Source organism: Balaenoptera borealis, assembly GCF_965194805.1.
Source record: "Balaenoptera borealis genome assembly, chromosome: 12".
In the NCBI taxonomy this organism is placed as follows: domain Eukaryota; kingdom Metazoa; phylum Chordata; class Mammalia; order Artiodactyla; family Balaenopteridae; genus Balaenoptera; species Balaenoptera borealis.
The window spans coordinates 29,090,009-29,107,510 of NC_138869.1; the positions used below are offsets into that span (position 1 = coordinate 29,090,009).

The following is a 17,502-nucleotide window of genomic DNA, read 5'->3' on the forward strand; positions in this document are numbered from 1 at the left end:
AACCATAATCTGCCAAATAAAACTGTTTCCTTGGAGCTAAATAAATATTCTCCCAGGGACGGACCTGAGGCATCAGACAGCTGCATCTATTTATGGTTTCCCCTGTGTTTCTCTCTCTCCTCTGAGTCAATCAGCTCTACAGAAAGCAACGGCAGTTTCTTTATAAAGCCTCCCTTTTCCCAGCAAGGGACACGAGTAGCGCAAGAGTGAAACAGCGAGCCAGCTGCCATTGAAATGTTCCAACCATCTGCTCCTTCCTTATTTTTTTTTTTTACTCTGTACACATTTAAATGTCCTTCCTTATTTATGTGTTTGTAGAGAGCAGATGGAATTATCATCATCATCATCATCATCATATTTCACACACTGAACACCTACTATATTCTAAGCACCATGGTAGTAACTTTATATAAATTATCTCACATCAACCTCACAAAGCTTTGATAAAGTGTAAGTTTTACTGTCCTATTTTACTGATGGTGAAACTGAGGCTTAGAAAGTTTAAGAGATTCGCCAAAGGCCACATAGCTGATAAGTGGGATGTTCTGAACCTTAAGCCTTTCTCTTTTCAAAAGAAATGTGTAAAGTGCTGATAAACCTTCAGAAAAGTTATGAAGTGGGTGCAAGTATGTTTAGCATCTTCTCAACGCCCTCTTTTCAAACCATCAGAATACCCTACTCCTCTGTACCACCTTTCCCAAAACTGTCAGGGATCCCAACAGTTCCAAAAACATCCTTTCTTGTACCGTCTGTTTGAATATGGGTCTCATAGAAAGCAAGACAGTTGAAACATCCAAAGAAATAAACCTCTGAAGGCTGAATTTCAGACCATTCAAGCAAGTAACGGGGAAGATGTCTGTAGGTCAGTGGGCCTCCCCAAGGCTCCTTTGGTGACTCCAGATAGATAGCTGCTACTCTGAAAATTTTAACAATGCTGTGCCCTCAGCAATATCAGGTTCATATGCAGGACTTCCCAAGATAGGCTACCTATCGAACTTTTCAATTTATTAGAACCGAAACAACAGCAAAAATTCTGGAAGGCCATTGCTATGATCCCATAATATTTTGAAGGGGAAGACAAGCCCAATTTTTTTCAGACCAATAGAGTAGGAAAGATCCAGATTCCTGACTTTGTTATGATTAAGTGAACAAAGTGCTTGTTTTCTAGCAAATAAAAATGTGTTCTTTGGATATTCTTCTTCCTCCAGTCCCAGGGATATGCCTTCAGTCTGCTGTTGAAAATCTAAAGCATTCCAGTTGGAAGAACAGTAGACTTTTCTCTTGTTGGTTGACTGTGAGTAGAATTTGGACAGTGATTGTTCTGCTTCCAGAAAGTCCCTGGGGAGCAGAGAGAGAGGAAGGGGCCTTGGAAACTCAGCCAGGTGTTAGCCATCTCCTCAGGGGGTCCTCTTCTGCCAGGCCATGAAATCCCAGGCCTGGAACAGACCCCACTGACTTTTTCCAAAGTTTGATCTTCATTAGAGAGGCAGAGGCCAGGGATTTTTCCATGCAGAGTTCTTCAGCTCTGGAATTCTGGATCTGACCTTCTGGTGCAAGAGAACTTGCATATCCCAACCTTGAAGACATGGTGTGACTATAAAGCATTGAGTTGTTTTTCTTTCCACAGCCTTTTTCTCATTTCCAGAAAGAGAGGTTGAATAAGAGGGGTATTTGGGATATTATTTGGCTTAGAAGCAAGTTTGTAGAAAAGAATGTCACCCTAGGGGTTTTCCATGTTAGGTAAATTTTTCTCCTCTGCTAAATGAATAATTAATGTTGTTTTAATATGCAATTGGCCCTTCATTTAGACAACTTATATGGATGAATGCCCACCCCTTCTTTCTCTCAAAGCAAATGGAGTCTTTTCACCTACTAGGAGGATGGCTTAAAACAAGTAAACATTTGGGTGGTCTGTTTATATTCACAGAGCACATTTGAAATTAACTAACTTGCCTTCAATGAGAAACAGGTTCAAAGAGCTGGAGCTTTGAAATTAAGTAGCACAAGTTATCTTTGTAAATCCTCTGACTTGCTTAGGTGGTTGTTTCAATGGCAATGTTTACTAATGAAGGGAAGGAGATTGCCAGAAGGAGGGACAGAGGCCAGGATGGGTCTCCTATACAGAGTGAATTTTAAACATCAGGAGTAAATAGGCAAGTTAATCTGTTTTAAGAACCAGGTTCTTAAAACATTGTTAGTCTCTCTCTATTCCCTCAGAGTTCTTGTTTGCGCATCTCTGCAGCACAGCCTTTTAGGCTGCATCTGGGGCTCCTTGGTCAGCTAGCTTCAAGCTGGGTTCAGCTAGAGAATGACACCGACAAGAAAATCAGAGGCAGGAGAGAGAAGTTAGGGTATCTCTGCCCTCTTCCCTTATTGTTTTGTCACCTCCCCTCTGGCAGAGCCTAAGGTTACCCCTTACTTCGTTAGCCCACGATGGTTGTCTAAGTCAGCTTGGGCTATCATAACACATTACCACAGACTGGCTGGCCTAAACAATAGACATTTATTTTCTGGAGGCTGGGAAGTTCAAGATCAAGGCACCGGCAACACTGGTGTCTGGTGAGGGAGCACTTCCTCATTTGCAGATGACTGTCTTCTCATTGTATCTTCACATGGCCAAGAGCAGAGAGAGAAGCAAGCTCCCCTTTCTCTTCTTTTTTTTAAATTAATTTTTATTGGAGTATAGTTGATTTATAATGTTGTGTTAGTTTATGCTGTACAGCACAGTGAATCAGTTATACATATACATGTATCCACTCTTTTTTAGATTCTCTTCCCATATAGGTCATTACAGAGTATTGGGTAGAGTTCCCTGTGCTATACAGTAGGTCCGTTATCTATTTTATATATAATAGTGTGTATATGTCAATCCCAATCTCCCAGTTTATCCCCCTCCCCTTTCCCCCTTGGTAACCATAAGTTTGTTTTCTAAATCTGTGACTCTATTCCTGTTTTTAAAATAGGTTCACTTGTACCATTTTTTTTAAGAGTCCAGATATAAGCGATATCATATGATATTTGTCTTTCTGTGTCTGACTTACTTCACTCAGCATGACAATCTCTAGGTCCATCCATGTTGCCGCAAATAGCAGTATTTCATTCTTTTTTATGGCTGAGTCATATTCCATTGTATGTATGTACCACATCTTCTTTATCCATTCATCCATTGATGAACATTTAGGATGCTTCCATGTCTTGGCTATTGTAAATAGTGCTTCAATGAACATTGGGGTGCATGTATCTTTTTGAATTATGGTTTTCTCCAGATATATGCCCAGGAGTGGGGTTGCTGGGTCATATGGTAGCTCTATTTTTAGTTTTTTAAGGAACCCCTTCTATTCCTAGAAAGGCACTAATCTCATTCATGAGTGTTCCACCCACATGACCCAGTACCACTGGGGGTTAGGATTTCAGCATAGGAATTTGGAGGGGTACAACATTCAGTCCGTAGGAATGGTCATGACTGCTTAGGTTTGCTAGTCTCTGGGTGCTTTACCACTTCTTGTTTCATCAAACCCACACCTTCCTCCTTTAACACCTAATCATTATGGCCAAATTTGGGGGTAATGGTGTATCCTATTTATTGCCAGGATCCTGACAACTGGCTTTCACTCAATAAGCCTAAGAAATACTAGGAATTAACCTCCTTATAATCACCCAGAGTTGGATCAGGCGTAATAACAATGAGATCCAACACTTACTAAATGCTTTCCATGTTCCCATGTACTATGCTAAGCGCCATACATGAAGAATTCCAGGAAGTAGAGACTGGACAGGTTTCTCGATACAATAGGCCATAGGGGGCAGAAACCGTTTATAGGGAACTTATGGCCAAAGCCTATTTAAGTCTAAAGAAAGTGACCCTTGAAGTAATAATATTAAATATTACTTTTATTAATACTGCATATTAATAAAAATAATATTAAATGATCCTTGAAGGGCACTGGATAAACGTGGGTAAGGAGACTATTTTCACAAAAACTCTTTGCTTAATACCTACTACAAATATCTTTCCATTAACTGTCATGGGATCAAAAGACTTAATAGCTGTCTATTCTTCTCTCTGAGGAATCCACAGGTGCACATGATGACGTCCCACACCACCATCTGCCATGGGCAGGACAGTAGAACCTTGGTTATGTGCTTCCCCAGGGATGGGGGGGAGGGATTTCCATGCTCCCAGGGAGACTCCGGGCTACTTTGGGTTTTGACCCTCTTAAGATTGGCTCTTTGTGGCTGAGTTTGCTTATGAGTTTCCCCTCTCTGGGGTCCCCTCTCTTCTAATGGGTAAATTGCTTCAAATGTATGTATTCTGATAGAGGAAAGAGGAAGTGAAAGAAGTTAGGGCGGGGCAGGAGATGGAGGGGCTTGGTGTGACTGTGTCATGCATGGAGTCTTTGTTCTTTTCTCCTTTCTTTTACCAAAAATAATTGTCCAAACTGAAAGTTCTGGTAAGTTGTTGGGTCGTGTTTGGACACTGTTTGGGTGGTATTGGTGTCGGTGTTAGTGGTATTTGTATGTTTGTGCGAGCGTGTGTGTATTTTGTCTGACACTCTTGATTTCTCAAAGTCAACTAAAATTAGGTTTAACAGCTTTTCCTAGTAGTGTTTGGGAAAATTGAACCCATAGCCTGTTATCTGTCACAGATGCCAGACTTTCCTCTGAGGTATTTGCAATCCTGATTGTACACTGAGCTTACCAAGAAGAAGGAAAAGTCGAGATACATGTGAAACATCTCGACCGGAAGAATGTGAGAGGAAATTATGTTCAAATTAAAATGAAATAAATCACAGATAAGAGGGTAGAATTCACATGAATTTTCAAAATCACTTGGGAGGCATTAATGTTGCATTTTCTTCTAGTAACTGTATGAAATGCTCCTAGGTATCCCAGGCACGATAACAGTAACAGCTAACATTTATCGAGTCCTTACTATGTAAGGACATTATCTAATTTAATCATTACGCCAGCCCTATGATATACTTGTTATGAGTTTCATTTTACAGATGAGGAAACTGAGGCTCAGGGAAATTGAATAATTTGCCCGAGGTCACACAGCTAGTACGTGATAGAATGCTGACTTAATACTAAATACTAACTTGCCTCCCTGTATATGCAACTTCTGTTTTAGTTTTATTTTAAATTATGTAGTTCTATGTGCTCATTAATCCAAAAAGAAAAAAAAATCAAACCATACAGTATTATACAAAGTAAAAAGGGAAAAGTTTCCATTTTCCTCAACTTTTTTCTTTTCTATTTTGTTTCTACTTCCTTCTTGTATATTATCCTAGTGGTAGCTTCTGCAGACCCTGACCAAGATCTTCTCAGCCTATACTCTTAATCTCTATGCTGTCGTGCTGCATTGTTGGAAAAGCTGCGACACATTTACATAAATTTTGCCAAGAGAACAGTCTGCCCAATATTTAACTTAGACCGTATTTAAATCAAATTCTTACTGAGTGCATCTGTTCAATCCCTTTGTCAGAGTACAATTCCTTAAAAGTTAGAAATATAATACTTTCAAATATATAGTGGGTAAATGTCAAGGATTTCTCTAACTCAGTAACAAGGGACACAGCAGGATGGCAAAGGTGATCCAAGGGAGGATATAAAAATGGATGTATATTTAGTCAATTAAAAAAATGCTGGAACAAGATTGAAAATTTAGAAATAAAGCTGATTAATTTCCTTCAGAGCAATAAAATCATAACTTGTAGAGTCATCCGTTATTCTGGACGAAAATTATTTGCATCTCTAGGAAACAAAAACTATTTGAAATTTATCAGTCTTCTATCAACTGACATCTAATTTTACAGAGTCTGAACTCTAATTAACAGTAAATTTTAAGGCAATGTTACTTTCCTTTAGAACAGCTGTCCAACAGAACTTTATGCCATGATGGAAATGTTCTTTATCTGGGCTATTACAGTACCCACTAGCCTCATGTTGCCATTGAACATATGAAATGTGGTTAGAGTGACCAAAGAACTGACTTCTGAATTTAATTTTAATTCAAATTTGACTTGAAATAGTCATATGTGGCTAGCCGCTACCATATTGAACAATGCAGCCCTGGAGCTTCAAATGACCCTTAGGTGGGCTCATTAGAACTGTTAGTATGACTTTGAAAGGGCTCACGGTAATTTTTTTGCCTTATTTCTAAGTTTGGGGGCATTTTTCTCAATACCTTTGTCCCTCCTACACTTCCCTCCATCAACCTTTATTTTTCTTTCTTTGCTGTGAGGAGCGGGAAGGGACCGCTGTTTGTTGCCCGCTGATGGCCCCCGTCCAGTTCTCAGATGAGACTGATGGCCCCTCTGAGGACTGAAGACGCAGTCCCCTGGCACGGCAGTCAGGAGGGACGTGCACGCAGCTGCGGTCTAAGAGAGCTGACGTGTTCTCCCGCCAAGCTGAGGAGTAAATGTCACGAGAAAAGCCCTTGAAAATGGTTCTCATCCCCTTTCTCCATCGCATACAGCCCAAAATGAACTGTTCTTAAACGTTGAATTTTAATATTCTACATGGTTGAGAAAGGCTTCTGGTAAGGGGATTTCAGGGTAAATAGATTGCTAGTGTTTAATTGATGATCAGTGAAATTCCCAGAGCCATCTTTCATAAAGGAAATGGGCTCATGTAACCTTAAAAAAAGGAAGAATATTATCTTTATGATAAGGTGATGCAAGAGTGGTTTCTGTTGATTTATTTTGGAAGGGCTGTTTGTAAAATGATAGAGATTCTAAAAAGAGAGAGAGAGAGAAGCCTCTGCTGGTCCCTGGTATACCTTACTTAGCAGGGGAGAGAGAAGTTGATTCAACTTAGAAAAAGTTAACTGCTATGTGTTTCTGGTTGTCTCAAAGCATTTTCACCTCACTTAACAGCCCCTCACTGCTACTCCTAAAGGCTTTAACAATCCATAGATGGAATTAATGCCTTCTTCAGTGCTCCCCTTTTGGTGCCTCCTCAGCATCAGGATCTAATAAGCAGGAATGTCTGGGTTGCTCTGTACTGTAGCTTGCCTTGGTGTGCTGCCCTGGATTTGCCCGTAATCTCTCTTAGGGGATTCACGGCACGGGGATTCAGAGATTGGAATCATTTTGCCAGCCCTGGCAACCTCTGTCACTCTGATTTCTTTAATCTTCCCATCTTTTTTATTTCCCCAAATAGCTGAAGACTTTACTGGAAGGTCAAGTAAACTTTGCTGTAAATCACTAGAGGATCCAGAAAAGGAAAGGTAAAAAGGGAATCCTGACTGCTCTCAAATAGTCTTGAAATTTACCCTTTTAATTTTTTAAGCCCCTTGTACTTAAAAAGGCTTATAGAAACATATATAACTTCTGTAAACCAGAATATCCATTGATTTCGTAAACTAACTGAAAGGTAGCTAGAAATGGGTTTATTGTCTCACTGCTGTGTTCAAAAGCTTTCTGAAGTGTATGCTCACCTTCCTGCCTTATTAGTTACAGTAAACATGATGAATCATGTATTTCTTTTAATATCATACACTATACTATGCCTGTAACTCATCATTTTCCACTTGAGTTCTCACCATCATTTACCTTTTTGGGTATCGGACACTGAGTTGAATGTTCCTGTACTTTGAAGCTATCGCCTTGAATACATTGGCTGAATCTTTTGAAATCAATCTGCATTGTCATCTTGTCTTGTTTTTCAATCCAGCTAAGGTTTATTGAGTGTTTACTATGAGCCAGGCATTGTGCTAAGTGCTTTAAGTGAAGGGTCTCTTTTAATGCTCTCAATATTGAGTTACTGCTAGTTTTTCTCCTTAATATAGAGGAAGAAACTAAAGTTCAGAAAGTCAGTGACTTATTCAGGGTTACTCAACTAGTAAGTATTGAAACCATGACTCAAACCTAGGCGTGTTTACCTGTACAAACTTGCTCACAGCTCACAAAGTCTCAACATCTATTCCCAGCTCTGAGTGTTACCGACTAAACAGTTGTTTGACCTTTCCAGGCACTTGTGTTCTTATTGGCAAAATGAGGATAATAATATCTCTCTTCCAAGGTTGGGGTACTGAGACTTGTAAGAAGTGCTAAGTACATGTAATGTGTTATTATTTTAATATGTTCATTAGTAACTTCTCTAGTGAGTTGGATTCCAATTAATTGGTATGTCATGCTTAGATCATAGGTGGGGAATCTCACCGTCCACCATAGGGAAGAAATTGGTTTAAGACCTCCTGGCTTTGGACTTGATCCAATGTGGCCTAGTGATTGAATTACCACAAAGAGTTCAATTAAAGGTGGTTTGGTTAATGAAATGGCCAACCCCTGCGCCTAGTACTGGTCCCAGTTTCAAGTTTCTTGCTTGTTTCACAAAGTGTGCAAACATTTGGTAATCTAAATAATTCTCTCTTTAGTCTTTGAGACTGTTATATTGTTTGGTTTTTATCTGTTTAGGTGGGCTATGGAGCAAAATTAATATGACTTTGAAGGGGCTCACGGTAATCTTTTTGCCTTCTATCAAGTTTGGGTAATTTTTCCAGACACTTTTGCCTCTCCTACATTTTTTATTTTTATCCCAACTATTGGGATAGTCTACTTTTGAAAGGGACTTTTTATGATTTGGGAGTCTCTATTCTGACACAGAGCCAAAAAAGAGCAAAATAGACTAAATAAAGATCAATTCTATATTGGTCTTGTGTTCTTTGGAAACTCTAATGAAATGTGCCACCAAGCAGAGAGGCGCCATTAAAGAAACAACCTTGCCCTCTAAAAGTGGCCTCACTAGGGTGACGTGTTTTTTTGAGAGGCATTCAAAATTTCAAGGAATTGTTCCACACAGTATTGTTATTTAACTTTACATTTTCTTCTTCTATTGAAAAAAAAGTCCTTTCCTAGTTTCAACAATGGTTTGTTTAAGGAGAAATGAAGAGAAAATGATTAAGTCACTTGGAGCTGAACTTCCAGGCAGCTTTGCTGAATATTCATGGTGTATAATTTTTAAATCTCTCTGAAATGGAATTCCACAGAGACATCAGACTTCATCATCTAAGAGGCAAATCATTCAAACATATCCACAGGCATTATCAGAGAATACCATCCTTACCTCATGCCTTCCCCCCGTGAGCCACTTTTGAAGATAGGATGATAAGGTCTGCACTATCAAATAACTTACCATTGGCTAGAGGATACTGAAAGTTGCTACCTATATAAACATCTGTACAAAGATAAAAAGGAGATACCTGGGGCTGGTTGGGTGCTGGGGAACCACTGCAAGCTAAACCAGATTCTTCACTCTCTCAATCTATTTGGCTCTTTTTGCTTCTTTTCTTTAAAGTACTTTTCAGCCAGTGAAACAAGAAGCTTGACCAAGTCACAACCCTAGCTGCACTCTGAAGGCAAGAGTAAAAACTCAATTTGGTTCTCATTTTCAAACACCTGACCCCAGTGTCTGAGACATAACTGGCAATAAACAAACAGGAATGATGTCTAAACAAAAAACAACAACAACAGCAACCCCAAAACCCAGAAACTTGGATTCCACATCAGAAGTATGTATCCAGTAAATCCTACTTGTCACCATTATAAACGTAGTATTAAAAATCCCACCCACCTGTTTAGGACACAATGACAGAGTCAAGGGAAGATAAACAAAACTGCCCGTCTGCTTTCTTTTAAAAAGATATTCAACTTTCCATATTAAATACTGTAGGTCTGTTTAGAATGTAACTAACACATACCTCTTCTGGAAAAGAAATCCGGGAGAGAACATTTAAGTCCTTTAATGACAACACAACGTATAAAGAAGATAAACCATTGGAAAGTTGATTAAACATTTTTCTGAAAGAGAAAGAATATCTTAATTGTTCTTGGTGATTGTAAAAGCATGATCTACTTCTAATCCTGTTTCTTACCGACGCCTCCTCAGAGGATAGGGGAGAAGATTGATCTTATCACGATAGAACTTTATTTTCAATTTGAGTGATAACGGAAAACCTGCATTGCCTTGAAGGCTGTTTTAGCTAAAAAATTGACACCAAACATCTCCTTGGCCCATGCGACGCTGGTGAATGGAGGGAGCTTAAGGGTTTCTTTCAGTATTTCTCCTCCTTTCAGCTCTGAGTCCACATCAGAACACTTTGTACCATGCACCATGGCGAAACAATATAAATAAATCATGTAATAAAATGACCTTTCCCAAATCACGTTTTGGCGAGAAGATGTTTTTTACAGCTGTCTCTTTGCTCTAGCTGCAGGTGCCAACAAAAGTGAAACTTTTACCAGCCCTACTGGAAATTTGACATCCAGTTGAATTCAGTTCTGGGGAATCTAAATTCAGCATGCTTCCTTTTCACATTTTTGGCAGACGGAAAATACATACTGCCAATGAACCAGGGTATGTACAAATAACATCCTTATCTTCAGCCTTAGACTTCGCTTCTGGAGAAAAGAAAGTTGTCCTGGGAGAAAGACCTTGAGAAGGAATACCGAGAGGGATTGTTTCTTTATTTCTGTTATTAGTTTATTTGCTTCGTCAGGATAGTTGATTGTGTTGTCCTGGGAATTGCTGAGCACAGTGACATTTAAATAAGGAAATGGCCTAAAAAACAGTATGTGAGTCCTCCTTTTTTCCTGTGCTTTTGCTCAGAAATGAGACAGTTCTGTGTACATCAGGAGACAAGACGTAGCTACTCAAGGGATCCTTTTTTCCAGGTGACAGTGTTTTGTGGAATATCTGACAGACCACACTGTTTGTCAGCACAGCCTAATCCACACGTTAAACCACATTTCTAGCTGTTAACAGAATATGGCAGGTCCATGTTTATTACCAGAAAGGTCAGAATTCACAGAAACACATAAAAACCAAAAGGGATTGGAGGTTGTGAGGGATGAGAGGTGGAATCTAGAGAGCCCTTGCCACTTTTTTTTTTTTAACTATTCATTTCTTTTCTTTTTTTTTTTTTTATTTTTATTGGAGTATAGTTGACTTACACTGTTGTGTTCGTTTCAGGTGTACCGCATTACTGTTCTTTTCTAATTCAGTTTTACTAGGCCATAGTCTGACACTGGGAGCAAAACAGAAGTAGAAGTTTCTTTGAAAGCTGTACATGCTCTGTCACAAAGCAGTTCTAGAACATCCCCACTCCCTTGCTCTCTTAGACCCGTTCAGTTCTTTTGGAAGGAGGTCAGGGAAGAAATTCATGAGTAAAAAACAAGTCACTTTCACATCCCTTCTCTTTTCTTTTTTTTTTTTTCCCCCCAAACTTATTTTTATTTTAAATCGGCTTTCTCTTTTCTTGAAGTGACCAATCTAGGGATGATGGATTGGAAACCAGGAGTGCCCTCCTTCTCCAATTCTCTTCAATGCTCCTCCTCAATTCTTCTTCTTCCAGCTCCTCTTATCCTGCAAATTCTTCCATCGTTCCCAGTGTTTCTTCCATCTCCTTGTAATTCTCCTAATTCTTTCTCCTTCCTCCATCTCTCTCTCCTTTCAACCCTCAGCCTACCTATCTAGTTTACTCATTTTTTTAGTGTAGAAATCAGATCTAGATTGTTTTTTCAGAATCCCAGAGCAGACTTAGAAAAACCAGGCTAACATGGAACAAGGCCGGGTACCATCCATCTTTCTATTCCTGCCTCTGTGCTTTTTCTCTTGTTTTCTTGGGCCAGTTCCGCTAGGAATTGTTGCAAACCCTACAGGAAACACATGGCACAGATGAAGCAGAGTCTTACAAAAATGCAAGCAGTTTGGCCACATCTATTAGGGAACAACCTCTCCTTACAACCAGAAAAATAACTTTGCTTTTCAAGCCAACTCATTATAAGTAGACACCTATCCTTTTGTTTTCACTTTCAAATTCAGTTAAGTTAGTTACACTCGAATTTAACTGATGGCAAAAAAAATAGGAAAAATGGCAAAAACAAACAAAGATGGGAAAAAAATAAGTGACTACTATTTAAAGTGTCATAACACAGATAAAAAGTTTACTTAATAAAAAATCTTGCTTCTCATTATAGGAGACTGATCTGCTGGTTAAACTTAAGTTGAACTACACAAATTTGTCAACATTCAACTATTTTTGACCTACAAAAATGGGAATTTCATGTGGTTCAGTGTAATAGGTTAGATTGTTATTTTGGCTAAACATGTCTCAGAGTCCTTCAGGTCCTGGAGGGCCCACAAGATTTGAACCCTGGCTCTTATATTGAATCCATTAAGACTCCTCACAATTGGAGTCTTTTTTGCTTATATTGTGGTGATGTGTAGTTCACGTGAAGGTGACAATTATAGGTTAACAGCTTAACTTTGATTGGTCTCCCAGAGTATTTGAATTGCAGCAGGAGACCAGGACTTCCCTGGTGGTCCGGTGGTTAAGATTCCATGCTTCCAATGCAGGGGGCTTGGGTACAATCCCTGGTCAGGGAATTAAGATCCCACCTGCCACCTGGCCAAAAAAAAAAAAAAAAAAAATTGTAGCAGGAGAATCACAACCTTAACCCAAAGATGCACAACTCGAACAGCTGTGCTTTCGACATTATTGTGAAAATGGAGATGGTATCTCATGGGATCATATAATGTTGAAGCGAAGTCACCCTTAAGTACTACTTTATACAAACCCTTCATTTTACAAATGAGAAAACAGAAATCTAGGTACATCAGAAGCATCAGCACCAGATCCTCATGTGGTGGCTGGTCATGCCAGGTTTCTGGCGCTGCACTAACTTTTACTCGATTCCACACCCTCCTGCCCATTTTCTAGTCCTTCTCTCTGCCTTACTTCAACTCACAGACTTTACCTCTGCCCAGCAGACTGAGTGGGAGGAAGGAGGAAGGAGAGGGAAAATGGAGCCAATCTCTTCTCACTCTGTAATGAACAGCATCTCTAGGTGGTAAACTGAACACTGGCTACTGCCTTCCCCAACAACCCCAAGTCTCCCAGAAATGTCAGAAAACATGTTTAAAATGAATTTGTACATAGCCATGCTCCAAAACCAGAAAAGAACGATCAGTGGGTCATAAACTGTGAGGAGTCCCTGGAAGGTAGAAAGTAGGTCAAATCAGATCGAGGAGTAAAACCAAAGCCCAATATGTACATGGGAAAATTCATTCACGCTCTGGCAAATTCCAAATGTCACCTCCTCTTCTCCACCCGCAGCTGGATCTGCGTCCCAGTCCCTCCCTCCCTCCCTGCCTCCCTGAAGCCTTCCTTGCCCTAGAAATGTTTTCACTGGCCTGTCCTGCATCCAGTTTTTCTCAACCTTTTTCTCATTATCACCCTCCTGAAGGAGCTTTTGAAGGCATTTTCCCCCCTAATCATTCCCCCATAAAATGTGAATACTACAGGTATACCGTGTATCTGTGTATGTACTCTGTGTACATCTGTGTTTCTATATAAAAAGAGTAACAACTTTTTGCCCCTCAAGAACCAGTTTTTGCCCTTGGGGGTGATACTGCGCCCTTGAGAATGTACTTCTTACACCCCAAGGATCAAATAGCTTCTTTTAAGAAGAGAGGGTCTCCCTGACTCCTCTCAAGTGATGCAAGGGAGATGACCAATACTGCTGCGTCTCTGGGCTCTGAACTCTGGGTGCACAGTCAAAATATCTGTGAACAGAATCCTTTTCTTTAAGTGGGTTAGGGGAAAGATTCAACAGCGGAAGAAACGGAGAGCCATGAAACATGGTTTAGATATGTTTCCTCCGTGTTTTATTTCTCCTTCTAGTGTCCCCAGGACATGCTTTGCAGAAATGACAACCTCTGGAGAGTTCACCGAATGCAGGTGTCAGCACAGAAGAAACGCGCTGTGGTGGGCAGCCTCCGAGATGGCTCTCGGTATCCATGCCTTTGAGTAATCCCTTCTCCTTGAGTGTGGGCCAGACCTGCTGACTCACTTCTAACGCACAGAATTTGGCAGAAGTGATGGAACGTTACTTCCAAAACTAGGTTATAAAAAGACTCGCTTCCATCTTGGATTCATTTTTCTTTCTTTCTTTTTTTGCAAAAAAAAAAAAGACAAAACAGAACATTTAATGAATTTTTACTCCAAATCTTAACTAGTAATGAAATGTTCATATTGGGCAATTGGGCAATACAGAGATGAGTTCTTCATAACAAATGCAATTAGAAATTAAGTATGATAGAAACCTATATATCAAATTAAAAATAGAATTTTCTGAAGTCTAACAGACACATGAGAAAAAAAAAAGCAAAACTACCCCAAACATAGGCACAGAGCTCCGTAAGATACATACTGTGTAACCTCTAGTCAAGAGCTAGAACATTACCAGCATTACAGAAGTTCCAAACAAATAAATGTAATTATTACAAATATTGATAAATGCCCTGAAGAAAGCAAATGAAGTATTGCAATTTCAAATAAGAGGAGCATCTCTGTTAGTGGGTAGAGACAGGTACATATCGACTTACTGAGAGGAGTGATGGACAAGGCAGGATGAGGAGCAGATAACACATGGTTTGAGAAGGTGATGTGTAGAGTGCTGCATAGATTTTCTGGAGTTGGACGTTGATAGAAGGAAGAGTACTTTCTTCATTGAATTAGGAAAGGAGAGGGAGAACATGGGCACAAGAAAGGATAGTTTCTAGGTTTGTGGTGAAACTTCTTATCTGATGACTCTTCTATGAGGCTGATTTAGTTTTTTGATTATGGATGTATAGGAGGAGTCTAAATGTTTTAAAGAAATAGGAGAAAGTAATGATGGTGCTATAATGGTCTCAGTATTGAGAAAGTCAGCCTATAAGGATGACTGGAGAGTCACGATTGCCCACTTGAATTTAAGCACCATAGATTAAAAATACAATCACCTGATCTGCTTGAATATTTTTTTCCCCCAGAGTTGTGGATCTTTTAAGGTAAACTTAAAGAGAAGATAGGTAGTAGGATTCATTCAGGTTTAGCATTTTGACTGGAGTGTTATGGAAGGAAGTAATGATGAGGAAGTTAAAGATTTTGCAAAGGGCCACCAATAAATTGCAAAGGCAACCTATGGAATAGGAGAAAGTATTTGCAAATCAAATATATCTGATAAGGGGTAAATATCCAAAATATACAAAGAACTCATGCAACTCATAGCAAAAAAAAAAAAAAACCACGAAAAAAGAAAGTATCCATTTTAAAAATGCAGAGAGGAACTGAATTGACGTTTTCCCAAAGAAGATGTACAAACGGCCAATAGGTACATTATAAGGTTTTCAACATCACTAATCATCAGGGAAATGCAAATCAAAACCACAATGAGATACCTGTTAGAATGGCTATTATCAAAATGACAGACGATAACAAGAGCTGACAAGGTTGTGGAGAAACGAGAACTTTTTGCACCATTAGTGGGAATGTAGATTGGTGCAGCCACAATAGAAAACAGTATAGGGGTTCCTCAAAATTTTTTAAATGGGGGGGAGAGATAGATTGGAAGATTGGGATTGACACATACACACTACGATATATAAAATAATAAGGACCTACTGTATAGCACAGGGAACGCTACTCGATACTCTGTAATGGCCTATATGGGAAAAGAATCTAAAAAAGAGTGGATATATGTACTTGTATAACAGATTCACTTTGCTGTACAACTGAAACTAACACAACATTGTAAATCAATTATACCCCAGTAAAAATTAAATTAAAAAATAAATAAATAAAATAAAAATAGAACTGACATAGGATCCAGCAATCCCACTTCTTATCTGTGGGGTATATGTGCCAAGACCCCCAGTGGATGCCTGAAACAAAGCCCTATAAATACAATATTTTTTCCTATACAAACACAGCTATAAGAAAATTTAATTTATAAATTAGACATCGCAAGGGATTAACAATAAGCAGACGTTCAGCATAAACCGTATCTTTTGCACAAGCTGTTTGGACTCAAGAAGTCATTCCTATCAGAGGATGGTGGAAACTCTCTTGAAATCTAGGATCCTAGATGTCAGCCCACGTGCAGCCTATAAACAGAGGCCTTGCACGCAGCTCTTCAGACCAGAGTTCCTAGAGCAAAAGGGCTGCACCTGATGCCTCAGCCAGCTGGCACGCTGCAGGGAAGCACTGCGCATGACACCTCAATCCCAGATCGAGGCAGCGGGCCATGCTCAGAGAGGCTGCGCACAGCACTTCGAATCCTTTAGCGGCACGCCTGCACGTGCCCCACGAGAACCCCGCCCCCTTCTCCCTGTGGAGAATATAAAGCAGCCACGCCCATACCGTGTCCTGCCCTGAAGAGGGTGTGCTCTGGAGTACGAGCTCGCGCTTCTCCATTTTTCCGTCAGAGAAGAAAGCTTTCCTTTGCTTCTAAACCGAACTCGGTCTCGTTTTATTGGCTCCAAGGACACTGGACAGAAGGACCCTTCTCGGGAACCAACTCTGGAGGGTCCATAACAAAAGTCCCCGACTTAATAAGGAAAGGAAAAAATGGTATGTTGAAGTTGCTAAGATCTCTGGTAAGAACGAATCTTCTCGGTGAAATTGTAAAGAAGGAGAAAGAAATTGGTGCTAGTTTTTCTGCTGTACCACAAACTGCAGAAGTTATAGCCACGGTGTGTGATAAGTGCTTAGTTAACAGACGAAAGGCGTTAAATTTGTACAGTAAGGTATTTTGAGAGAGAGAGAGAGAGAGAGAGACCACATTCACATAACTTTTATTACAGTATATTGTTATAATTGTTGGATTCATATTCAGTCCCTGTATTACCTGCCCACGCGGGTATCTTAGTATCTTAGTCCTATCCTAGGGTACTGGCCCCTGGGGGTAATGTCCCCTGGCTAATGCCTTGATAGCAGCCTTATGAGAGACCCTGGGCCAGAATCACCCAGCTAAACTGCTTCCAGATTACTGACCCACAGAAAGTGTGAGATAATACATGTTTGTTGTTTTAAGCCCCTAAGATTTGGGATAATTTGTTACAAGCAATAGATGTGTAATACATCCTTTGTTTTTCTACGTTTTTTCCTTCCTTCAAGATTATTCAAAAAAAAAAAAAAGATTATTCATTATCATTTGTTGGCTAGTCTCCCTGTTCTGTAACAGTCAGATGGGTTTCTCTTCTAGACAGATACTGGAGGTAGGTCTAAAAGCTTTACCAAACCCAAAATGAATACTAAAAATCAAGTTAGAATTTCGTTTCTCATGATATTGGTATGAAAAGAGTCATAAATTTGAGGGAACGAAATGTGACTGGCTCAAATAGAGAAAGTAACCATACTCAGTTGTCCTTTTTCAGTTACGTTTTTTAAAGTTTGACTATATAAAAAGACTTTACGTATTCCACTCCCAAGAATTCAAACTTTATGTTTATTTAGATGGAGTCTGGGGAGCTCATTATCTTTGTGAGATTTCATATATATATGGCACAGGTTATGTTATATATAGTACAGTATAAAATATATATATATGTTTTGCCTCAGTATGTATATGTATATTACTGCCGTTACTTCTTTGCTATAATTGAAAGCAGTCTCTAGATTCTTCTTGAAGACTTATTAATATTCCTTCCCTCTCCTAATCCCACCCTCAGAGGGAG

At 39.5% G+C, this 17,502-nt stretch overlaps 1 protein-coding gene across 12 annotated transcripts in view; it reads right to left on the minus strand.

The window, feature by feature from the left end:
• LOC309606953 (uncharacterized protein) overlaps positions 1 to 17,502 on the minus strand; it is a 431,574-nt gene that overhangs the window by 213,792 nt on the left and 200,280 nt on the right. Inside the window, exon 5 of one of the 12 annotated variants that reach the window (XR_014232139.1) lies at positions 1 to 12,409. This exon is cut by the window's left edge and continues 16,395 nt beyond it. The exons of the other annotated variants lie outside the window; for them this stretch is intronic. The gene's annotated coding sequence lies outside the window, so the exon portion shown is untranslated. The remainder of the gene's footprint in view (positions 12,410 to 17,502) is intronic. 12 annotated transcript variants of the gene reach the window in all.